The sequence below is a fragment of the Lissotriton vulgaris genome, chromosome 5 (genome assembly GCF_964263255.1).
Source record: "Lissotriton vulgaris chromosome 5, aLisVul1.2, whole genome shotgun sequence".
In the NCBI taxonomy this organism is placed as follows: Eukaryota; Metazoa; Chordata; class Amphibia; order Caudata; family Salamandridae; genus Lissotriton; species Lissotriton vulgaris.
In genome coordinates this window covers 164163764-164191554 of record NC_141693.1, presented here as the reverse complement: position 1 = coordinate 164191554, position 27791 = coordinate 164163764, and positions in this window count along the sequence as shown.

The following is a 27791-nucleotide window of genomic DNA, read 5'->3' as shown; positions in this document are numbered from 1 at the left end:
CCCTCATAGGGATCCTAGACTCAACCATAGAGCTATAAACAAACATAACCTTAGAAGAATTAAACTGACACTCTAACCCAACACTTTACAAAACCCAACTAAAATGCATGCTAATCAACTGCAGAACTGCCTCAAAACATGCTGAAGATATTGCTGACCCTCGCACATGATCTTGACCTCCTAATCCAAATGGAAACCTGGCCAAATGACTCCTCTACACTCGTCATGGACATTCTAGTCCCTGCTAACCATGGTATTACCCGATTGGAAAGAACCAAAAGACTAGGAAGAGGCATTGCTTGCATACACAGCCTCAATCTATTAGTCACACATGCGCAAACTCCCATTGTACCCACCTGCAAATACCCTTACCTTGATATAGCAAGCAACAACAGATCCCTATGCAGGCTGCATATGATAAACCACCCTCAAGGTGACAGTCTAGATATTATTGAACAAATCATGTAAAACATTAGGAACAAATACTGATCAGCTTTGCCCTCAAATATTCTTTGCAGACTTCAATCTGCATTGGAATGACCTGAATGATCCATCAGTCAACAGCTTCAAAAGCTTTCCTGCAGACCTGAACCTGACTCAATTCTGCGACACGCTCACTCACAATAAAGGAGCAATATTAGATCTTATCATTGCAAAGCCCAACTCAGTTCAGATGGAATCTGGCCTCCCCTGTGATTGGACCGACCACCACCGAATCACATTCCTTATCACTGAAGTTCTGATAAACAACACAGCACAACGATCGAAGTCCAAATTCTGGAAAATAAATACGCACGAAATCGAAGGTAATGCTCTGACTTCTCTCAGTCACATCTTGACTCCCCCGGAAGAGCTCACAGATGTCCTTGATCTTACAAATCACTACACTTCATCCATGGAGTCAGTTCTTGACTCAATTGCTCCATTTCAACTAAGAAGAAGAACCTGAACTAAAATCTCCAAACCTTAGTACACTGATAGTCTCAACACAGAAAGATCAAACTTGAGACTAGCAGAACGTCAATGCAGAGCTGACCAGTCCATTGATAACCTAAAACAACTGAGATCATTGAGGAGCAGATACTACAAAAACATCAGCTAAAGCTAATTTCTTCAGAAAAGGTCTAGCCAGTAACCGACCCAAAAAGCAGTTTGAGCTCATTAAAGCACAATCAAACTGCGCACCCAATCAAACACTGGTTGGATCCAATTTGCTACCAAATTGTGACAAAGTTGCCTACTTCTTTCTGCAGAAGGCAGAAACTATGAGAAACAGCCTGTAGATGGCCTTGGAACAATGTCTTTTTCCCCTTCATCCCTGCCCCTCTCCTCCAAAGCTTCCTTTTCCAGTGTGCTCTCCCAGCCTTTTTTCAAAAACAATTGCTCATGGAAATCTTTTCGAACCTTTGATGAGGACACCATTCACAAAATTCTGATTAGGCTGTAATCCTCAACCCATTTCAATGATCCTTTTCCCTCCAAAAAAATAAACGAAATCATTCCTGCACTACTCCCAATCTGGATCAAGATTGTTAATGCCTCCCTCCATCAAGGGTCCAGCCCTAACTGACTAAAATTTGGTCAAGTTACCCCCATTCTGAAAAAACCAAAAGCCGTCGAAACTGACCTTAACAACGCCCGACCTATTTTGAATATCCCTCCCCTACCCTTGAAAAATGTGTTTACATTCAAGTCTGTAACCACATTGATCAGTTCCATCTATTAGAATAAAATAATTTCAATCTGGCTTCCGTGCAGGACATATCACTTAATCTGTAATGACACACATTGTGGATCATGCACTAGAAATGCTGGATCAGAACCAAGTTTGCCTATTGATCCTCCTTGACCTATCTTCGGCATTTGACACGGTTAAGCACACAAGTCTCCAAGACATTTGGAACACCGTATGGGCCTAACAGGACCAGTCCTTAGCAGTTCTCTTATTTCCAAAACAGACCTCAAAGAGTCAAACTTAATCACTCTCTATCTCAGACCACGCTGGTCTCACTAGGGGTCCTAAAAGCATCATATCTCTTGCCCAACCTCTTCAACCTATTCATGGAACCCCTAAGAGAAATTCTGAACTCATCTCCAGAAGACATCAGTTCCCTCAACACAACACTAATGGAAACTCAAAACTGGCAAACTACATACTTAAAAAACGGAGCTCCTTCTAATCACCCACCCTACCAGACACTGGTCAACGAAGAATTGCTTAAAAAGCTTACAGCCCTCAACTGCACTCCACAAATCATTGACTCTGCAAAATCACTGGTCATAACTCTTGACAAGAAGCTCAAATGCAGAGGCACATCAGTGCCTCCACCAAAGCAGAAATGAGTATTTTAAGAAAATGAAAACCTTTCCTCACCCCCAACAACTTTAAGCATAGTATAAGCCCTAGTGTTTCTCAGGTTGGATTATGGTACTACAACACTATCTGGACTACCCGGGTCCAAACTTGCTCCCAAAAGGGCCTCGCTAAATTCTGCCGCTAGACTCATCACTGGCTTAAAAAGATACAACCACTTCACTCCAGATATAACATCCCTTAACTGGCTTCCTAACATAGCAAAAATCCAGCAAAACATTGCCTGCATGACTCATAAGGCCCTCCATCACAGTACCCCAACTATCTCGCTCTGAAGCTCCAGCTCTTTGGCGGTTCCAGAACATCCAAAAGCTTCAACACCTTTCTTCTGAAACCTCAAACATTCCACAAGAAGAAAATGTATAACTGTGCCTTCTCTGGGATTGCCCTAAGAATCTGGAACTCACTACTTCCCAAAATCAGAACGAGTCCCTCAGTCATAGCATGCAAGAGAGAAGTCAAGGAACTTCTTATGAACAAACCTCCTCCCAAGATCCCATGACTCTAGTCTCTTCAGGTGCTCACATGATTACTTATGTCAGGCTAATTTTTAGTGTTTTTCCTTGAAGCAACATCTTTACTCCCCTGCTCCTCCTTGGACTGGAAAGAAGCATCCTAGGACCGGTTTAAGCTTTCAGCTTTCATCAGCCAGGATAGCTTAACTCCAGTGGCATGGACAGTACGGGACGCATGTTTGGGCATACCCGCCCCACTCGGGTATGCCAAGACGTGGGTCCTGGGCTCACTGTGCTACTGGAATCAAGCTATCCTGGCTGAAGAGGGGTGAAACTCCGAAACCGGTCCCAGGAGTCTTGTTTCCCGTCCAGGGAGGACCTGGCTTGGCAGTTCGGGCTGGACTGTTCCCATGAAATTTTATGTAAAAATAAATTATCATGGGACCTCTCACCCTGTCTCCATCAACTCAACAATGGCCTCAGAAGAGGCTTTTGAGGTCTAAACAAGCCTTTCTACCCACCAGATGGCATTGTTGAATGCCATTTGGGTGTCAGTCAGCAACTGACACAAGTAATCAACATCCTGGATGGCATGCACTCTGTCGTGTCTTACTATCTCCAAGTGTCTTTATTGAAAACTAATTCTTCCCCAGCACCTGTACCTATTAATCTGTCTAAACACATTTCACCTCTTGTCATCCTTCTCACAACAGTCCACGTCCAAATAACTGACCGCATCTTACATCTCACCTCATTGTCACCTCCCTCACCACCCCACAACATCCATTTACCTCCCACCACCATTTCACCTGCCCCAACATCCCTAAGCCCCCATACCCACATTCCCTCCAATACACCCACCCATACACCTCCACTCTCAAAGCCCATTCCAGTTCCACAAAACCCACCCATACTCCAGAATGACCTGATGCCTCTCAACAACCCATACCACCAATCCTCCCATACTCATTATTCCTCCTATGTCCCTAAACCTTCCCATACCTGCAAACCATCCTTTACCACAAAACCTACCATGCCCCCATACCCTCCCCTAGCCCGGAACTTTCCCATTCACCCAAACCCCACCATTCCTGTTGTCCTCCTTTCCCAGACATTCCTGGCCCTTAAATTCCTAAAATAAACCCTAAAGACCCCTCTCCTGCTAAGCAATAGTTGCCTGGAAATCATCAGCTCCAGGAAGATGGAGAGACCCTTGAGACTGCGAGCACTATGCGATGAGGCATGTAGAGAAGGAATGTGTGAACCTAAGATAAGACATACTTTATTCCCTCCCTTTCCCCCAGAACTCTCCTTGTTTCTTTTGTTTCATTTTTATTTCCGAGCGGAAGATTTCACTTACTCCTTTTTTAAATATAAAAAAGAAAAACTAATAAAAAATTGTCTGTTGTTTCTATCTAAATATACTGTTTTAACATGTCTGAAAATAATGTGACATATGATGAACAATGCCCACTTTCGACTGGCTCACCCAAGATTAATTAGCTTTTTCTGAACACTATGGGCCCAATTTATATGTTGCTGGATAGGGAACTCCATTGCAACAGCAACATAGTTCCCTTCCCACCTACATTAAGTTCTGTCCACCGAATTTAGATTTGGGTGGACCACAGGTTTCACGACAAAAGAGACTGCTCCATCTCTGCCATAGTCAAACCACTCCGAAGGCCCAACAGAGTAAGGGTCATTGGAGGTTTGGTGGTATAACCAGCTTCTGTGGTCCTGTCAAAAGGCAGTCGGACCGCCGCGGTCTTGTCGTAATCGGTTGGTCTGACCACCGTATTACAATGCATGCATCATGTACATCGGACCACAGACTCCGACAGCCTTTCTCCATCCGCTGAGATGGCGGTTGGAGAAAAGCAGTAGCAATAGAGCTGTACAGTACAGGGAGTTACAACTGTGGCTTTCCGGTGTGCTTTTCCAATGAGCCAACCATGACGATCCGACCAGCTGCCATGACTCGTCATCAACAAAGGATTTGGGGTTCATTCTCACCCAAATCAGCTTCACCCTGAAAGTCTCCATTTTGGATCCCTTTCTCCAGGTTCCCCCGACCCTGAGGCATCTGAACCCTGAAGACTATTAGTCTGTAGGTGCTGGAATGTAGGTAAGTACATAGGTGACATGTGTCCCCATTGACTGGACTATGCACAGATCACCACACTGATCGCTTGGTACATGCAGCACATGGCATATCCCCACATATGTCATGTATGTGTATACAGATCACATGTTTTCTGTGAATTTGTATGCACTTGCAGCAACATATTTATGAGTATGTCCACCACCGTACATGAGACAAGCACAATTGTAGTTGTTACTTGGTAATACAGCTGAGGAACTTTCCCGGCCAGAGCGGTCTGAATCGGATTGCGACGGCGGGACAGTTATTACTGCAGGTATCATAATGAGGCACTTAGATGGGCTGACATCCAGCCAACTTCCAATGCCTGTCACCGCCAGGAAAAATTTAGTGGTAAGTGGCATTGAAAAGGGCTCAATGCCACACTCAACATGGGTGAAAACTCCTAGGGCAAAGGGGGCATTGTTTTTTAATTTTTTTTCTTGCTTTGAGATTTTCTTTTTGAATGCCTAAGAAAAATTATACGTTAGCCGTACGCCTCCTTCATGGTGCCGGAGCCGTCCATCAAATTTACAATGCATTGACATGAATTGAGCTGTGACGGCAACCCCTGTCAATATTAGAAATGTCCGCTGGATCAGCAGACATTTCTGAATTTGGCAGACAGCACCTCTGCCAGGTTGGTAGAGCAATTTACTTCATCACCCTGGTGGAGATACCAGCCATCATCCAACATGTACATTCGGTCCAATTTTAGGGGGTTTTGACTCTCTGTGCACTTTAGTGGTTTGTATTGGTGTTTTGTAGACTCTGCACACTAGTGCACTGCTGTCCAGGCCTCAGTGTATGTTCCTTATGTGTTTTGACCCCCAAACATTCAGAAATAGTGTAATCTCTTACTGGCCTGACTAGCATACTTGACTCTCTTATATGACCATACAATATGGTGTAGAAACAACACCCAGGGTATAGAAAGGTAAATCTCACCTGTGGAATGCAGCACTTAGGGGAATATTTATTAAAAGTTAATGCAGCACAGCAAGTCACCTTGCAGCAATGAGTTACAGGGAAATGGCAGGAATGTGCCATATTTATAATCTCTCATAATCTGGCGGGCAGCTTGACCATGCGTTTGGTGGTGCGGCAGTGGGGCGGACCTGATGCTGCACCACTAGACTGGTAATCAGGCCCTCTGTCAGTTCATTGTAATAGCTTAAGCCAGGCCATGGTGGGGAGTAATAGTAGCAACTTTTGGGACACAGTGAAGAGAATAAGGTTAAAGAATGCCCCTGTAAGGTCACTGCTGCAGTGTAACATCTTAGGGTCAGATTGGGTTTCACATTTTCTGGCCTTTTATCACCTAGAAGAGAACGTTGAGCCAACTAATTCTTTACACACAAAGTTATTAAACTCTCAGCCCCATTTATTTGCATAGTTTTATATAGTGCTAGCTAGACCCGGAGGTATAAGAGCGCTTTACATGAGGTTAACATTAAAAAAAAGAGCAACATAGTTACATCAGTTCTCAGAACTGAAGCAGGAGAAATTTGTATTGAAATAGAAAAAACTTCATGACATAACCACTAAAGCTAAACTTCCATGCTGTAATTGCCCCAGTAAGAGTTTCATCCAACCAGTCACTACATAACAGTTTTAAAAAAACTACTTTCCCACTCACATATGGCAGAGATGGACGTAGCAAAAGAAAGGGGTAAATTTATCAAGGACATTCTGTTGCATGATATTTCTCCAACAAACACAATATTTGATGGACATGCTGCAACCAAACCAGTAAAGCACAAACTCATACAAGAGCTTGAAAGAAACTTTTCACCTGAAGAATTTCAATTCGAGAAGGTGTCCTCATTGAAAACTGCTGTTGTGGATTATATGTCACAATTGCAAATAGTCAAGATTTCATCAATGCAAAACTTCAGAGGTCATTCAGACTGTGCTACAGATATCAAAATCAGTGTGCACCTTGTAAGAACTACACATTGTCTTTGAAAGTTATCTTGAACAATCTGTTCAAGAATGTGAGCAAATCAGACGAATGTCTACAAGTGGAACAATTGACCTTGCCTGCATCAAAAATGAGACACCTATACCTGTGCAACTTGATACATTCTGCTCATCAACATCAACAAGATGAACTTGGAGATGTTAACTTGCCAAAACATTGCTGATGCTTCAATGAACACTGAATTTCCAATTGTTGCTAGTGGAATGATTGTCAATGAGGAGTTGGTGCTTGCAGAGACATATTCAAAAGGTATGGGCCATATTGTTCAAGAACCTAATAGTAAGTTGGAGAAAGCAGAACTTCCTGTTGTGCAACATGTTAGTGGACTGTTCGAAAGGGTTGCAATCGAGTCATTGCACAATAATGACACAGGTGTCATTATTGTGCTACTTAGGTTTGTTGCAATGTTCATAAGTCAAGCATTGTCAGAGTTATTGATACATTATGGAACAGACAAGAAAAGACATTTCATCCAGCTTTATATTCTGTACAACAAACTTGACCCAGAGTTGCCCAGTGTTCTTATAAAGGCACATATTCTTACAGGTGATGACAATATGAACAGAACTGGAACAAAGCTTGGAGATTTAACTGCTGAACCTGTGAAGTTTCTAAAAGATTTTGCTGAGACAGACAAATAATATGATTTTAAAGACGTAGAAAAATACCTTGTTAATGTGTTAAAAACGGGTTCTGATTGGGACACATTTGGCGATCTTCTGTAAAGTGAGTTCAAGAGATCAGTCCAGCTAACTGAACTTCCACCAACATCATATTCTGTTCGTGGACACATTAAAAGAGCACTTTATCACAAGAAACTTACAAATTTGTAAAGCCTCTAATCACAGACTTTACACGTACTTGTACTTACAAAACCTGTGCTACAAAAAGATGTCCCTGCCTATATGGTCTTCTCAAATGTTCCACTTCTGCAAATGTACCACGAGAGAATGCTGAAACAAATAAATAAAGTGAACTATGAAAATGTGTCTAAAACAGGAGTTATGAAAATGTTTTTCGTGTTCAGATCATAACCATTGATTGGTGTGTATAAAAGGATTAAAAAACATTATTATTTCTTTCATTTCTATATATGTCACTACTTCGTTTGTTATAGCTGCCATTTTGGCAAATGGCAGAAGGGGTTCGCTGAGGAGTTATTTTCTGTCGCTATAAGACTACTTGACCCCAAAACTTATGTTTTGACACCAAAATAAAGTATATAGGTCTAATGGTTACTGAAATATGACATCATCACTGCAAAACATCCACCATTCCTAAAAATCCTGTCCAGAAAAATTTGTACTGGGTCAGCAACATCTACTCAAGCTAAATATCTTCTCCAACGATTTGAAAACACAGATCAAAAATCAAAATCTCTGGAGAACAGTTCTTTTTTTACAGAGGTATATCAGGGAGCTAGGATTATAAACGAGATGAGGATATGAAAGCCAAGTCTCAGACAAAGCCTGGGTCCTGACTATTTGGACACTCACACAAAATTTGTGGTTGGAGGCAGGCTTCAGTATTTTTTGCAAGCTCTGGAGCATCTAGTTCTGACTAGTGGATGCTGCAGATCATAAGAGAGGGTTACAGAATAGATTTTGTGACTCCTCTAGAGGATTCAGGGCCCAGGGTGAGGCAGACTTCTTGGCTGGCGAAGGACAGAAAAACCTGTGTCTGTCTTAAGGTATGGAGTCACTTCTGCAGAAAGATGCCATCTCTATGGTTCTTCCTTTGTAGATAGTAAAGGTGGACTAATCGATTATCTTTTTGTCAAGTAACTGACAGGTGGCTTTCGGAATGTGCTGGATCTGAAATCCCACAACAAGTTTGTACGGACTCTGCCATTGAAAATGGACACCTTACAGCGAGTAATTGCTCTGGTGGTCAGGGGTCATTTCATATGCATGCTGGATTTATAGGTTGCATACTAAAACATACTGATTCACCTGCATAACCAGAAGTACTTGAGGTTCTGTATCAGGAGAGACTCTTTCAGGATGGTAGCCGTGGGATTCCAGCAGCATCTGGAAAGATACACTTTGGCTGTCAGAGCAGACAATACAGTGCATCGGCGTATCTGAACAATCAGGTGGGTACCAGGTTGGATGTCAAAAGGGCTATTTTAATATATGTTGACAGGCCAAAACCCTTGAACTGGTAAGATTCATTGTGTGTGTCTGTTGGGACTTCAAACAAAAGGTGACAAGGTGTCATTGTCATCCATCAGTTGTTGTTTTAAACGCATGATCTCTTTGGCGTGCTCTTTGTTGGGGACTCCTCCTCCGGGTGGAGTGCAAGGTCATTCTACAAGAGTGGTGTTGGCTACTTCGGCACAATTGAATAGAGTTTCGATTGCTGAAACTTGTCAGGCGGCCCCTTGGGCTGCACCAAATAGCTTTGTACACCATTACATATTACAGAATGTGTTACAAGACAGCAGACATTTGGGGTGGAAGTGCTGCATTTAGTATCACCCTAATGGGAAAATACATTTTGTAATAAATCACCGCTGGGTGTTGCAGTCAATAGTAGTCTGTGTGTATTTATGCTTTGTGTGTTGTACGTTCATAGAGATGCTTTGGTATTCATCACTACTGATGAATGGGACGAGGGAGGACTGGGGGGAATGTCTAAGTAATCACAGTAATCTTCATTACTCCTGGTTCCATTCATCTCACACCTCCCTCACTCCTTCCCGGATGGGTGGTTATCATTGGTGGGGAGGCTTGGTAGTTTAGGAGGAATGCTGGGCTTTGTCAAATAAATACGAAAAAGCATACGAAATGTCTTTCCTTCATTTATGTAATGCGAAATTGTTCTGACCCGATATGAAGGATGTTTTGGACTATATTGAAGAAGAAACAGGAAGTGCTAATTATAGTTTAATGTATTACTCATCTGTAGTTATGGTGGGCTTCCTTCTTAATAGGTGACATTCGACTTTGTCCTGTATGTTTTTTTGGGGGGTTCACCATTTTGATTTATGTAACACAGACATTAACTTTTTAGACTGATGTTGTGTTTTCCAACTAAAGAAAAAAATGCTATAAAGAAATAATATTCATCAACACGATTATTTCTCTTTTGCAGTATACAGATCTCCGTAAACAATGACAAATTCCATTATCACTGAACAACTCTATGGTTCTTCTTCTTTCATTATCTGCTGCATGCTGGGAATGATAAAAGCAGGGACCATAAAAGAGTCACATCTTAAGCTCACCATCAGTGCACTGAAAGAGAAATTACAGCAGGTGACTTAAGAACACCCACGGAGTGTGGAAATGGATTTTACTTTCTAGGTAACAGATTTGGAGTAGGGCATAGGCGTATCGCCAAATGATGTCATCCTAATGGCATGAATGAGATCTATGTACTCTCCAATCTACCAGTGATCCCACCAAGATATGCCGGCAAAATTCTCCCCATGCAATACCTTTGCCATAAGTAGAGTTAGCCATATGCCAGAGCACAGGTGGGAAAGCGCCTGGGCTAGATGAGATCCCAATTGATCTTTTAAAATACGACATAGTGCTATGGGGCCCTTTGATTGCCAACATTTTAATTGTTCTTTAAATACCCATATCCCACGCTCCTGGTCCCTTTCGACCATCAAGCCCATTTCTTTAAAAGGGGATTATTTGGCTCCTAAATGCTATATGCCTATCTCAATCATTGACAGTATTGTCAACATTTTAGGTAGAGAGATTTACAACCAACTTGCCAAGTGGGTCAAAGAGCACAACATTCTGTTCCCTTTTCAGAATGAGTTTTGACAGTACAGTGGGTACAATAGAGCAGTGCCTAAATTTGATCTTAATCTTTAACAAATATATTTTTGTGAAGCGCTGCCCTCTGTACCTAGCCTTTATGGACCTCTCTACATCCTTTGATTCCATAAAAAAGGTCCAAGTTATGGTTATTGTTGCTGAAACTAGGTGTAGAGGTACCTCAGGTTAATTTTCTGCATAATCTGCAGGACGATCTGGCAGCTAAATTGAGTGTTAGCCCTAATGGAGAAATGTCCTTTGAGTTTTGCCTGAAGTGTGGTCTGCGCCACAGGTGTGTTCTGACCCCCTTACTTTTTATTTTATATATGAACAACCTTTGTCCCTTTCTGATTTCAAGCGTTGTAATACTCTACAATCACAGAAGCTCAGGTCGCTGTGTTTGCTCTATGTTGATGACACAGTTCTACTGGCCCAATGCCTTACGAGTGCTCGTGGACCCTTTTGTTCTTTTTATGAGCAATCTTGATTTAGTAACCAACTATGTTAAATCACAGATGATGGTCAGCAGGCTCGGCAACAAACCATAAGCAGACTGGTAATTAAGGATCAGCCTTTGAATTATGTTTTTTTAATTTTTATTTCAGTGTATCTTATATAGCGCACGGCTACCCCAACGGGGTGTCCCGGCGCTTGCATTGGGAACCCGTCCTGGCTTTTCCCTGTGAGATAACCCGTACTGGGCATCCCCAAGGTGAAAGCCAGGCATCCCGCCGCGGGGTGCCGTAGTGGAGATTAAGCAAGCTATTGCCCAGAGTTGCAGAGTGTGAACCTGTGATTCGAGTAGGCACCAAAGAGAGAATTGTCGAGTCCGTGGACACTTGGGCTCAGACCCTGCCGCGTCGGGAATTGAACCCTGGTCCCGGGTCTGACCTCAGCTTCCGGGTATGCCTCCTCTAACCATTGAGCCACACTTCTCCACTATGTTTGAGAATTTAGCTAATTTAGAGTTACCCAGATGACCACCCCTCATCTCAAGTTTAGTAGATCAGCAGGAGCTGTTTTTAATCTTTTCAGCCCTACAGCCTAAGGCACCATTTCACCCATTTTAATAGTGTATAACGCCCAATGTGTCCCAGCAGCTGTGTACAGGGCAGGGAGCTGGGGCTACCATATTGGTTCTTCACTCCAGACTGAGAAAATTTGCGTTTGTTAGAGGCTCTTACACCTCTCACCAACGGCCCCTAGTTTTATTGTGCAAGTGGAATTAAACCAGCAGTGCACTGAGGATAGGGTCCATTTGGCTCTATGGTGGCTATGGATTAGAGTATGGGTCAATCCTCAAGCTATGTTCGGCAGAGTCATCATTATGGATTGCCTCAGCATGGATAATGGTCATGCTATACCCTGGCAGCAGTACACTGAGGACAGGGTCCATTTGGATCCATAGTTTCTATGGATTAGCATATGGTTTAATCCTCAAGCTAAATTCGGCAGAGACATCATTATGGATTGACTGAACATGGATAATGGTCATGACTGAGTAATATATCAAACTCTTTATGGCCCTGGGTGGTTTTCTCTATTTTCCTTCCTCTAAGTATAACGGTAGGAAATAAATTGTGGGTCACACAACTTTATTTGGAATTTTGCAAAGATAGAACAGTTCAAATCAAGCTATCAAAATTCACAGTGCAATCCTTTTATAGGTCATCCACTTTTACTGAGCCCCTTCTTATCTTTCACTAGAACATATCCACTGGGAGAGGCCCCTTCTTTTTCGTTTTGGATCTAGCACATTGTAATGACCTATGTGCGTTTATAAATCTTCTGTTCAGCCGCTACATGTCTTTCTGAGCATTCTCTGCTACATTACATGTTTTTATGTAACTACTTCAATCATGCACGCAGGCGCTTTCTTACGCCATTGTTAAGAGCTCTTGCCCATCGTTGGTGCAGAGAAGCACTGTTTCTTTTGCAATTGTTGAATACCCCGACATCTGCTTTAGGATGAGGTCCTTCTTCTTTGTCAAAGTTAGAGCCAGGAACACCATGGAGGGTTAACACCTTTAGTGGGTTGTGCTGGACATATGCTGGTGATATATTTGCTCTCATGCTCAATGACTTTCTAACTTACCATTTCTTATTTGGTCATTTAACTGCTATTTTGACTGTGGTTTTAATGTTCTAATATATAATATTTGCACATCTTATTGTACGCACCAGCCCTTTACATAATTAACCTTATCAGCTGATGGTATTATTTCTGTTCTTGCTGATTGGTTTGCCTCCACTGGTTTCAATGATTACTAAGTAGGCAATATTTTGATGCTATGTGATTTTACTTATGATGGTTTTCTAATGTATGGTGACTATAACGGCCTGACTGGCCGAATAAAGATATCTTTGAATTGAATTGAATTGTTCACTTTTGAAAATGTATAAAGTAAAAATTCATTTAAACATATTGGAATCAATATGTAATTGTGAACACTGAGTTTTATTTACAATGTTACAAGGCGATTTACAAAGGTAACTTACATTTATCAGCAAGGTATACCTGTAATATTCTCTTACACTTTTAAGTAACTTTACTACTTTTGGCCATTCCCAAAATCTGAGTGTAAAGTTTTTCAAATGTATAGACTGACATGTCTCCACCCCTTTAAAAAAAAGGGGTTGAGCCACATTTATGAGTGTAATTCACTACTGTCACAAATAAACAGTATTATGCCCAGCCCCACAAATAGCCAAAGACTGGTACTACTACACACTACCATAGAAAATAACGGTGTTAAGAACTTAGAATCACCCTCATTGAAAATAATCTAAAATTAAATGAAAATATTTCAAATAGGTACAGATAAAAATAAAAATACATTAATTAAAAACAAATAACAATCATATTTAATATTGAATTATAAAATATTTTAACACACTTAGAATTTATAAATTAATGTAATTTTTAAGAATATAATTAAAATACTAATTAATTATAAAAATTAATCTTAATAGGTCATAATGTGTAATTTTGTTTTTAGTTGAGATGAAAATGTATTTTTTAACTTAACCTAAAAAAATTGTTTTATTTAATTTGAAATAATTGACTTACTCAAAGACTTAATTCGAAATTAGTTGTACTGTACCATTTTGATTTTTTCCACATTTGTCATATATATAGATATCAAATGAATGTATATTAATACCAAACATTGACATAATTTTCCAAATTTAGTATAAAGTTTAATACAGGTTTTTTTTAAATGATCTCTATATACTATCATAGGGAGAAGTCAACACAAAACTGTGGAGTCTCTCCATTGTAAAATATAGGGGAAAAAAAAGATTATTTACCTAAAAAATTAGTAAACATAAAAATGTGTAAACATCATTTTATATTAAATATTACTGTAAAATATTTATACATAATGACTAAAATAACATTGAAACACTGAACAAAGTAAACACACACTATAAAGTTCTGCTGAATTAAATCTTTCAATAATTAAAATATATTTCATTAATTAAAAATAATACTCCTGAAGTTTAAATAAAAAATAAATTCTCCTCAACATTAAACATTTACATGTTTATTATTTATCATTAATTATTAAAAGTAATGCATGCAATTAATTAAAAGTAATTGAATATTTTAATGGAATACATGTTAATTAAAACATTCTCAAAATGTTGTTAACATTTCTTAGAATTACATAATGATAAAATAGGGATTGACCTCCAAGTTAGGAGGTAAATTAATGAGTTATTTTGTATAGATGCCATTAATTGTTTGTTTATTTTCCTTGACCCCATAAGGACTTCAATAACAGTTATAGCATTTTTTTAATTTAACATTGAAATTTACATAAAAGTCAATCCCAGTAAAACAAAACTTATGATCTTTGGGAAAGAGCGGAATCATGTTAAGATAAAAATCGATTGTGACATTCTAAAAGAAGTATCGACATACCATCATTTGAACTTATGGGTTGATCATACATTAAGGTGGAAAAATCATCTTTCCAACTTAAAAATTAAGGCCTGGTGTAAAGTCTGCTTTTCGGCAAAGAAGAAGCTGTACAGCTTTCCGAGTTTTCAAGAAAGGTTTAATCCAAGTATCAGTGGTGATCACTGGAGTGCGTCCCTCCTCAGCGAAGATCAGACTGCATCTGTTGGTAGAAGCATTCTGAACTCATTGAGGAGAAACTGCCACGCAAGCTAATGTATTTAATACTAAACATGTTATGATCAGCCCGTGCCAACACAGAACTAAACTATACAAGAGTGATTCTTCACTGTCAGTCATAGAATCCAACATAAAGTGAGTGATACTATCAGTGTCCTCATGAACACAATTCTTGGCTGAAACAATATAGGCTACCTGCTCAGGTGACACCTTTATGCCTATCAATCAATCAATCAATCAATCAATCAATCAATCAATCAATCAAGACATTTGTATAGCGCGCTACTCACCCAGAAGGGTCTCAAGGCGCTGGGGGAGAGGGGTCCGTTACTGCTTGAAAAGCCAGGTCTTGAGTTGCTTCCTGAAGGAGAGGTGGTCCTGGGTTAGCCGAAGGTGGATGGGGAGGGAGTTCCAAGTCTTGGCTGCCAGGTAGGAGATGGATCTTCCTCCGGTGGTGGCTCTGCGGATGCGTGGGATGGCGGCGAGGGCGAGGCTGGTCGACCGTAGCTGGCGAGTGGGTGTGTAAAAGGTCAGGCGGCTGTTGAGGTACTTGGGGCCCAAGTCGTGGAGAGCCTTGTGTGCGTGGGTCAGGAGTCTGAACGTGATCCTTTTGCTGACGGGGAGCCAGTGCAGGTCTCTCAGGTGGCCGGAGATGTGGCTGTGTCGGGGGACGTCCAGGACAAGTCATGCGGAGGCGTTCTGGATGCGTTGGAGTCTTTTCTGAAGTTTGGCTGTGGTGCCGGCGTAGAGGGTGTTTCCGTAGTCCAGTCGGCTGGTGATGAGTGCCTGGGTGACCGTCTTCCTGGTTTCGGTGGGGATCCATCGGAAGATCTTTCGGAGCATGCGCCTACTCTTCTATTCCACCACCCCTTCTTTTCCAAAAAGAGGGAACCCTTGATGGTTCTCAATACCTGTACTGGAAGTGAAAACTTGGATTCACCTTTCATAACTCTGTTGGGTTTCTTAACTATGACTCAATCACCAACCGGAAAATCAGGTACCACGTTTGAACTTGCAGCGCCAAAGTGAAGTTTTTGTATTATTTCCTGATTCAAAACATTTTTGCATGCTTTGCTTATCTGTGCAAGCTACACATGGAGCTTTCTGTCCCTTTAATTCTCTCAACCAAAAAAAGCAAAATCCCAGTAGTTAAATGAGGATTAGTGACATATGACCATATATATTTTTTTAACTATTCATCAGGTACATTTTCAGTTAAAGCTGATTGTGTCTCCTCCTTTGTGAATCTATTCATTCCCTCAATAAGACCATTGGTTGATCGTGAATACAAAGCCATCCTGAAATGTTTGATATCATAGCCTAAAATACAATTCTTCATTTTTCAAGATGCGAAATGTGTGCCATGGTATGTTACTAATTCCTTGAGGAAACCTTCAGAATTTAATATCCTGGACAACAAATTAATCACAGACATGGTGTTGGGAGTATTGGTGAACTCAAACTCTACCAATTTCGAAAATTAATCTATTAATACTATGACCATTTTATTGCTGGGCAATAATTCAGAGGGACCATACAAGTCAAGAGCCAGTTTTGACCAAGCTTCTTCAGGAATGGGTAACGAATGCAATGGTGTTTTGACAGTTCCCCAAAGTTTCTCAGACAGTAAGCAAGTCTGGCAATTCCTAATCCATTGAGTGACATCTTGTCCAAAGTAGTCCACCAATAGTGTTCTTTCAGCTTTCTACATGTGCATCCGATTCGCAAATGCCCCTAAGGAGATGCCTGAAAAGTGAAGAGAAACATGAAGAACACATAAGTCTTCCTGCATGAGTATTTTATTTAAAATGGGAAGTTCTTCTGAAATTTGAGCAAAAGATTTAGGAGGCTCAAATTGAGGGGTCTTGTAACACTAGGGCCTGATTATGGCAGATAGGAGACTCTGTCACAAGCATGACGGATATCCGGTCTGCAATATTACAAGTGCCATTGGAGAAAATGAAATTGTAATTTGGCACAGGATATCCGTCACATTTGTGACAAAGTAGCCCTGTCTGCCAAACTTGTAATCAGGCCCTCACTGTTTACCCTCAAAAGCTTCCTGCTTGTATAACTATGTAGAGGATTCGGTTGAGTACTTAATTAGTTTATGTCCTGGTTTACTGGTTAAATCACAGATGATGGTCAGCAGGCTCGGCAACAAACCATAAGCAGACTGGTAATTAAGGATCAGCCTTTGAATTATGTTTTTTTAATTTTTATTTCAGTGTATCTTATATAGCGCACGGCTACCCCAACGGGGTGTCCCGGCGCTTGCATTGGGAACCCGTCCTGGCTTTTCCCTGTGAGATAACCCGTACTGGGCATCCCCAAGGTGAAAGCCAGGCATCCCGCCGCGGGGTGCCGTAGTGGAGATTAAGCAAGCTATTGCCCAGAGTTGCAGAGTGTGAACCTGTGATTCGAGTAGGCACCAAAGAGAGAATTGTCGAGTCCGTGGACACTTGGGCTCAGACCCTGCCGCGTCGGGAATTGAACCCTGGTCCCGGGTCTGACCTCAGCTTCCGGGTATGCCTCCTCTAACCATTGAGCCACACTTCTCCACTATGTTTGAGAATTTAGCTAATTTAGAGTTACCCAGATGACCACCCCTCATCTCAAGTTTAGTAGATCAGCAGGAGCTGTTTTTAATCTTTTCAGCCCTACAGCCTAAGGCACCATTTCACCCATTTTAATAGTGTATAACGCCCAATGTGTCCCAGCAGCTGTGTACAGGGCAGGGAGCTGGGGCTACCATATTGGTTCTTCACTCCAGACTGAGAAAATTTGCGTTTGTTAGAGGCTCTTACACCTCTCACCAACGGCCCCTAGTTTTATTGTGCAAGTGGAATTAAACCAGCAGTGCACTGAGGATAGGGTCCATTTGGCTCTATGGTGGCTATGGATTAGAGTATGGGTCAATCCTCAAGCTATGTTCGGCAGAGTCATCATTATGGATTGCCTCAGCATGGATAATGGTCATGCTATACCCTGGCAGCAGTACACTGAGGACAGGGTCCATTTGGATCCATAGTTTCTATGGATTAGCATATGGTTTAATCCTCAAGCTAAATTCGGCAGAGACATCATTATGGATTGACTGAACATGGATAATGGTCATGACTGAGTAATATATCAAACTCTTTATGGCCCTGGGTGGTTTTCTCTATTTTCCTTCCTCTAAGTATAACGGTAGGAAATAAATTGTGGGTCACACAACTTTATTTGGAATTTTGCAAAGATAGAACAGTTCAAATCAAGCTATCAAAATTCACAGTGCAATCCTTTTATAGGTCATCCACTTTTACTGAGCCCCTTCTTATCTTTCACTAGAACATATCCACTGGGAGAGGCCCCTTCTTTTTCGTTTTGGATCTAGCACATTGTAATGACCTATGTGCGTTTATAAATCTTCTGTTCAGCCGCTACATGTCTTTCTGAGCATTCTCTGCTACATTACATGTTTTTATGTAACTACTTCAATCATGCACGCAGGCGCTTTCTTACGCCATTGTTAAGAGCTCTTGCCCATCGTTGGTGCAGAGAAGCACTGTTTCTTTTGCAATTGTTGAATACCCCGACATCTGCTTTAGGATGAGGTCCTTCTTCTTTGTCAAAGTTAGAGCCAGGAACACCATGGAGGGTTAACACCTTTAGTGGGTTGTGCTGGACATATGCTGGTGATATATTTGCTCTCATGCTCAATGACTTTCTAACTTACCATTTCTTATTTGGTCATTTAACTGCTATTTTGACTGTGGTTTTAATGTTCTAATATATAATATTTGCACATCTTATTGTACGCACCAGCCCTTTACATAATTAACCTTATCAGCTGATGGTATTATTTCTGTTCTTGCTGATTGGTTTGCCTCCACTGGTTTCAATGATTACTAAGTAGGCAATATTTTGATGCTATGTGATTTTACTTATGATGGTTTTCTAATGTATGGTGACTATAACGGCCTGACTGGCCGAATAAAGATATCTTTGAATTGAATTGAATTGTTCACTTTTGAAAATGTATAAAGTAAAAATTCATTTAAACATATTGGAATCAATATGTAATTGTGAACACTGAGTTTTATTTACAATGTTACAAGGCGATTTACAAAGGTAACTTACATTTATCAGCAAGGTATACCTGTAATATTCTCTTACACTTTTAAGTAACTTTACTACTTTTGGCCATTCCCAAAATCTGAGTGTAAAGTTTTTCAAATGTATAGACTGACATGTCTCCACCCCTTTAAAAAAAAGGGGTTGAGCCACATTTATGAGTGTAATTCACTACTGTCACAAATAAACAGTATTATGCCCAGCCCCACAAATAGCCAAAGACTGGTACTACTACACACTACCATAGAAAATAACGGTGTTAAGAACTTAGAATCACCCTCATTGAAAATAATCTAAAATTAAATGAAAATATTTCAAATAGGTACAGATAAAAATAAAAATACATTAATTAAAAACAAATAACAATCATATTTAATATTGAATTATAAAATATTTTAACACACTTAGAATTTATAAATTAATGTAATTTTTAAGAATATAATTAAAATACTAATTAATTATAAAAATTAATCTTAATAGGTCATAATGTGTAATTTTGTTTTTAGTTGAGATGAAAATGTATTTTTTAACTTAACCTAAAAAAATTGTTTTATTTAATTTGAAATAATTGACTTACTCAAAGACTTAATTCGAAATTAGTTGTACTGTACCATTTTGATTTTTTCCACATTTGTCATATATATAGATATCAAATGAATGTATATTAATACCAAACATTGACATAATTTTCCAAATTTAGTATAAAGTTTAATACAGGTTTTTTTTAAATGATCTCTATATACTATCATAGGGAGAAGTCAACACAAAACTGTGGAGTCTCTCCATTGTAAAATATAGGGGAAAAAAAAGATTATTTACCTAAAAAATTAGTAAACATAAAAATGTGTAAACATCATTTTATATTAAATATTACTGTAAAATATTTATACATAATGACTAAAATAACATTGAAACACTGAACAAAGTAAACACACACTATAAAGTTCTGCTGAATTAAATCTTTCAATAATTAAAATATATTTCATTAATTAAAAATAATACTCCTGAAGTTTAAATAAAAAATAAATTCTCCTCAACATTAAACATTTACATGTTTATTATTTATCATTAATTATTAAAAGTAATGCATGCAATTAATTAAAAGTAATTGAATATTTTAATGGAATACATGTTAATTAAAACATTCTCAAAATGTTGTTAACATTTCTTAGAATTACATAATGATAAAATAGGGATTGACCTCCAAGTTAGGAGGTAAATTAATGAGTTATTTTGTATAGATGCCATTAATTGTTTGTTTATTTTCCTTGACCCCATAAGGACTTCAATAACAGTTATAGCATTTTTTTAATTTAACATTGAAATTTACATAAAAGTCAATCCCAGTAAAACAAAACTTATGATCTTTGGGAAAGAGCGGAATCATGTTAAGATAAAAATCGATTGTGACATTCTAAAAGAAGTATCGACATACCATCATTTGAACTTATGGGTTGATCATACATTAAGGTGGAAAAATCATCTTTCCAACTTAAAAATTAAGGCCTGGTGTAAAGTCTGCTTTTCGGCAAAGAAGAAGCTGTACAGCTTTCCGAGTTTTCAAGAAAGGTTTAATCCAAGTATCAGTGGTGATCACTGGAGTGCGTCCCTCCTCAGCGAAGATCAGACTGCATCTGTTGGTAGAAGCATTCTGAACTCATTGAGGAGAAACTGCCACGCAAGCTAATGTATTTAATACTAAACATGTTATGATCAGCCCGTGCCAACACAGAACTAAACTATACAAGAGTGATTCTTCACTGTCAGTCATAGAATCCAACATAAAGTGAGTGATACTATCAGTGTCCTCATGAACACAATTCTTGGCTGAAACAATATAGGCTACCTGCTCAGGTGACACCTTTATGCCTATCAATCAATCAATCAATCAATCAATCAATCAATCAATCAATCAATCAAGACATTTGTATAGCGCGCTACTCACCCAGAAGGGTCTCAAGGCGCTGGGGGAGAGGGGTCCGTTACTGCTTGAAAAGCCAGGTCTTGAGTTGCTTCCTGAAGGAGAGGTGGTCCTGGGTTAGCCGAAGGTGGATGGGGAGGGAGTTCCAAGTCTTGGCTGCCAGGTAGGAGATGGATCTTCCTCCGGTGGTGGCTCTGCGGATGCGTGGGATGGCGGCGAGGGCGAGGCTGGTCGACCGTAGCTGGCGAGTGGGTGTGTAAAAGGTCAGGCGGCTGTTGAGGTACTTGGGGCCCAAGTCGTGGAGAGCCTTGTGTGCGTGGGTCAGGAGTCTGAACGTGATCCTTTTGCTGACGGGGAGCCAGTGCAGGTCTCTCAGGTGGCCGGAGATGTGGCTGTGTCGGGGGACGTCCAGGACAAGTCATGCGGAGGCGTTCTGGATGCGTTGGAGTCTTTTCTGAAGTTTGGCTGTGGTGCCGGCGTAGAGGGTGTTTCCGTAGTCCAGTCGGCTGGTGATGAGTGCCTGGGTGACCGTCTTCCTGGTTTCGGTGGGGATCCATCGGAAGATCTTTCGGAGCATGCGCCTACTCTTCTATTCCACCACCCCTTCTTTTCCAAAAAGAGGGAACCCTTGATGGTTCTCAATACCTGTACTGGAAGTGAAAACTTGGATTCACCTTTCATAACTCTGTTGGGTTTCTTAACTATGACTCAATCACCAACCGGAAAATCAGGTACCACGTTTGAACTTGCAGCGCCAAAGTGAAGTTTTTGTATTATTTCCTGATTCAAAACATTTTTGCATGCTTTGCTTATCTGTGCAAGCTACACATGGAGCTTTCTGTCCCTTTAATTCTCTCAACCAAAAAAAGCAAAATCCCAGTAGTTAAATGAGGATTAGTGACATATGACCATATATATTTTTTTAACTATTCATCAGGTACATTTTCAGTTAAAGCTGATTGTGTCTCCTCCTTTGTGAATCTATTCATTCCCTCAATAAGACCATTGGTTGATCGTGAATACAAAGCCATCCTGAAATGTTTGATATCATAGCCTAAAATACAATTCTTCATTTTTCAAGATGCGAAATGTGTGCCATGGTATGTTACTAATTCCTTGAGGAAACCTTCAGAATTTAATATCCTGGACAACAAATTAATCACAGACATGGTGTTGGGAGTATTGGTGAACTCAAACTCTACCAATTTCGAAAATTAATCTATTAATACTATGACCATTTTATTGCTGGGCAATAATTCAGAGGGACCATACAAGTCAAGAGCCAGTTTTGACCAAGCTTCTTCAGGAATGGGTAACGAATGCAATGGTGTTTTGACAGTTCCCCAAAGTTTCTCAGACAGTAAGCAAGTCTGGCAATTCCTAATCCATTGAGTGACATCTTGTCCAAAGTAGTCCACCAATAGTGTTCTTTCAGCTTTCTACATGTGCATCCGATTCGCAAATGCCCCTAAGGAGATGCCTGAAAAGTGAAGAGAAACATGAAGAACACATAAGTCTTCCTGCATGAGTATTTTATTTAAAATGGGAAGTTCTTCTGAAATTTGAGCAAAAGATTTAGGAGGCTCAAATTGAGGGGTCTTGTAACACTAGGGCCTGATTATGGCAGATAGGAGACTCTGTCACAAGCATGACGGATATCCGGTCTGCAATATTACAAGTGCCATTGGAGAAAATGAAATTGTAATTTGGCACAGGATATCCGTCACATTTGTGACAAAGTAGCCCTGTCTGCCAAACTTGTAATCAGGCCCTCACTGTTTACCCTCAAAAGCTTCCTGCTTGTATAACTATGTAGAGGATTCGGTTGAGTACTTAATTAGTTTATGTCCTGGTTTACTAGATACAGCAAACAAACAATAGACCAATGCTGACAAATCAAACATTCTCCCCCAGTCAAAAGATCTGGGTTAAATCTATTGTTCTTTTGCCCACTACACCACCCCAGTTTGGACCCAGCCATATGCACATCAGTCTTGACCCTGTGCCTCATGGGAACAGTCCAGTCAAGTGTGTTTAGCAAACAATGTCAATTCATAGCCAGTAGGACGCGCACTATTGAGATGTTGTGTCTTTGTCTTATTCAAAAGCATGTCCACAGCATGGGGTACTATGACTGTGAGGTCAGTGTCAAGTATGAGTCCAGCTGATTGTCTTATCGAAGTGGCCACAGCAGCAACAGCTCTAAGACAACTTGGGAGGGCTCTGGTAACAAGATCAAGTACAGCAGTGAAAGAAGCACAAAGTCGTTGGTTATCCCCAAAGTTTTGTGTTAGGACAGAAAGCGCGCAGCCAACCATCTCGTGGACATAGAGCACAGACGGCTTGCCATAGATAGGTGTACCAAGAACAGGAGCCGAACAAAGTGCAGTTTTCAATTTCTCGAAAGACTGCTGGCATTCAGGCGTCCAGGGCAAATACTCATGCATCTCTTTCGTTGTTAGTGCAAGCAAAGTTTTAATTAGTAGGGAATAATTAGGGATCCACTGGCAACAGTAGGAAGTGATACGTATAAAAGCACATACATCTTTTTGAGTCCGTAGAAGGGGCATTTTATCAACGGTATTGATATGCTGAGGGTGAACTTAAGACCCTCCTTCAACAGTGGGTGACCTAAATAGGTGACCTCCTTTCAACTGAACTGAAATTCAGAAAGGGAAATCTGAATCTGAACAGATCTCTTCTGAGTCTTCCACAGGTCCAGAGGTGTACTGAAGAGTTGGGTCTGATGGCCCGCTATTTATACCTTGTACCCATTTTGAAGTAGGAAAAGGCTCTGGAGGTTTCCACAGTGGTGATTGGAATGTCTTGTCTCCCTGCCCTGACCACAGCTTGTCTGGGGTCACAAAAGACAAGTATGAATTCTTTTGTGTACTAATGTAGAGGCTTTATGATGTGCAACTGTGGTACAGGACAGCTCCTCTTCCCCATCAAGTCATGAATGGCTCATCAGTCAAAACCTATTTCCCCTTTATCTCACTGTCTGGGAGAAGTACACAAAGACCAACTGCCTGCCCCACCAATTCTTGTGACCCAGGATACAGACTGCAGGCACCAAATGGTTGGAACAAGTCAATGCCACCTTTCTAAAAGTTGCATTTTGTGAAATGCGACTTAAAATCCAACTTTACCATTAAAGAAGGTTTTAAAATACAATTCTGTAGACACCAAACTCAACAATCTGCTTCCCATTGAAAGTTACCGCTTGAGGTTCTGTAAATTGTGAATTCGTTCGTGCTCAGCCTCCATTTTGTAGCCGCCGCCATCTTGTGTTGCCTTCACTCAGGCAGCGCGGCAAACGTGATATTTTTGTCGTTTCTGCATTTACGTGTCAGGTGGCTTCTTTGCCTTTGTTTACTAACGAGTGTCAGGGTCTGGCCGAGTACACTAATTCCTGTCTGAGCTGGTTAATCCCCGTCCGGGGATTGGTGTCAGTACAACGCGATGTTTTACAACGCGTTCCGTTACAACGCGATTTTTACATCGCAAATACCATTACAATGCATGCCATTACAACGCATGGCATTACATAGCAGATGGTATTACAACGCATACCATTACATCGTAAGTATTGGTAAGTATATCTTTTTTTTAAAAAATGTAATAAAGTTAATTACATTAATTTAAAATAATAAAAATAATATAACATTTTTAAAACAGTAATTAATTTAATTATAGTAATTTAAAATAATATAATTAATGATATATAAAAAATTTATAAATAGAAAATAATATAATGTAATTAATTACAATAAATATAATTATAATTTAATTAAGTTATAATTAATACATAATATAATTATAATTAATAAAATTAAAAGAATTTAATTAATTAAACATTTTTAAATAATATAATTTAATTATAATCGTTTATTAATACAATTAAATTAATAATATATTAATTTAATATATGTAAAATAATATAATTAATGATATATAAAAAATTTATAAATAGAAAATAATATAATGCAATTAATTACAATAAATATAATTATAATTTAATTAAGTTATAAATAATACATAATATAATTATATTTAATAAAAATAAAAGAATTTAATTAATTAAACTTTTTTAAATAATATAATTTAATTGTAATCGTAAATTAATACAATTAAATTAATATTTGTAAATATTGTTATTAATTTAATTAAAATAAATAAAATTAATTTAATTAATTTAATTTATTTAAAGTCGTAATACCCCTGTACCCCAAAACCCCAACCCTGCCCTAAAACCTAAAAACACCCCTGTACCCCAAAACCCAAACCCTGCCCTAAAACCTAAAAACACCCCTGTACCCCAAAACCCAAACCCTACCCTAAAACCTAAAAACACCCCTGTACCCCAAAACCCAAACCCTACCCTAAAACCTAAAAACACCCCTGTACCCCAAAACCCAAACCCTGCCCTAAAACCTAAAAACACCCCTGTACCCCAAAACCCAAACCCTGCCCTAAAACCTAAAAACACCCCTGTACCCCAAAACCCAAACCCTGCCCTAAAACCTAAAAACACCCCTGTACCCCAAAACCCAAACCCTGCCCTAAAACCTAAAAACACCCCTGTACCCCAAAACCCAAACCCTGCCCTAAAACCTAAAAACACCCCTGTACCCCAAAACCCAAACCCTACCCTAAAACCTAAAAACACCCCTGTACCCCAAAACCCAAACCCTACCCTAAAACCTAAAAACACCCCTGTACCCCAAAACCCAAACCCTGCCCTAAAACCTAAAAACACCCCTGTACCCCAAAACCCAAACCCTACCCTAAAACCTAAAAACACCCCTGTACCCCAAAACCCAAACCCTACCCTAAAACCTAAAAACACCCCTGTACCCCAAAACCCAAACCCTGCCCTAAAACCTAAAAACACCCCTGTACCCCAAAACCCAAACACTGCCCTAAAACCTAAAAATACCCAAACACCCCAAAACATATACATCAGTACCCCAAAACATATACTCCTATACTCATACTTATTTTAAAAAATACTTAAATTAATATATTTAATTTATAATATTTAAAAACGAAATAAATATTTTTTTATAATTAATAATAATTAAATCAATAATAACATATTAAATAAAATAAAAAAAAAAATTAAATACTTACCAATACTTACGATGTAATGGTATGCGTTGTAATACCATCTGCTATGTAATGCCATGCGTTGTAATGGCATGCATTGTAATGGTATTTGCGATGTAATAGCTGCGTTGTAACAGCATTACGTTGTAAAAGATGCGTTGTAGCGGTAACACACCCCGTCCGGACTATCTGTTGGTTTGCACCATTCTTTCCTCTAGGTTATCTTATCTGCTGTCCTTCGCTACACGTCTCATGCATTTTCTTGTTTCACGACTCTCCTTCTAGAGCATACAACTGTGTTTTTTCTCTACTTGTAAATTGAATTGTGTGGACTCACTTGTAATTTACTTAAGAGGTCGAGTGACAAACATAACAGGGAACTTGAGTTGCTTTGGACTTAAAGCATTGTTTATAACATTTGCCTATGTCTCATGCTCTTGTGTGATTGCATTTTGCATTGTACTGTACCGTATATAAACCTGTGCGCCACGGAGTTAGGTGGCAGTCTCTTTTGAACCTCGTTAAACCAACGACTTCTAAGACCACTGTGCTAGCTGCAGCTAATAAATACAATCTTCTACGCCAGACGAAGAGTCTGTGTCTCTGTTTCTGAAAAGGCAGGTGAATCCCGGGGATCTAAGGCATACCCTGTACCGCCGGGCCTTAAGGCTGCGGTTCTCCACGCTTATTAGATATAATAAGGGAACAAATTTAGAACTCTTTTCACTGCCAGGATATGGACAACTAAAATGAAATGCCCACATATTTTTGGACACCTCACCTTACCATTTGGGCTGTTTTAGGGCCTAGCCTAGGAGTCACTTATATTTAATAAAAAGGCAGGTTTAGGTCTGGTAAAATGTTTATTTTCCCAGTTCGGAATGACTGCTTGAACTGCAAACACTGTCTGCAATAAAAGGCCTGAGACATGTTTAAGAGGGTGGCACAATAATTGCTGCAGGCCCTAGGCACATGTAGTACCACTTTATTAGTGACTTACAAGTAAATTAAATGTGACAATTGGGTGGAAGCCACGTTTACCATGTTTAAATGAGAGCACAAGCACTTTAGCACTGGTTAGCAGTGGTAAACTACACAGAGTCAAAAAGCCAGCAAAAACGAAGTCAGCAAAAAACAATAGCAAGGAAGACAACATTTTGGGGAAATCCACACCAAGGAAGTCAGGTCCAACAAATCATGTAAACAGAAAACCAAGAATGTAGTGCTATTTGTTAATAACAAAGACATCATTGTGTCCTTTTGGTATCATTCAGCACTAAAAAAAACAAAAATACAAATGAAGCAAACAACCGCTGTTTGTGTTTTGGTGGTTGTGTTATTTTCATGCTACCGTTCAAAGATTTTGCCAATTAGCGTAATGGTGTAATTTGGGGAATTTGTACTTCTGCTTCTCTCAACACCATGGCTACCTGCTTGGCTTGGATATATCCTAAAAGATAAATAACTCTTCTGAAAGAAAGGATTCTACCATCAAACATTTTTATAAGCACATTCTCCCGTACAACCTTCTTTCCTAAACTTGTTCTGCAAACAACACAAGATCTAAACAAATATGATTGGGCCAAGAGAAAGACCAATGTTCCAAGAGTAGAGGAATCTATATGCCCCACTATAAAATTTCAATTAATAATTCAAGTTATGCAGAACTCCTTATTAGCCAATCATAATGGTAAAAAATTAACTGAAGAACTCAGTCTATGTCAGATATGCTGGCCATCACTTCACCAAGGTATTAAATACTGACTCAC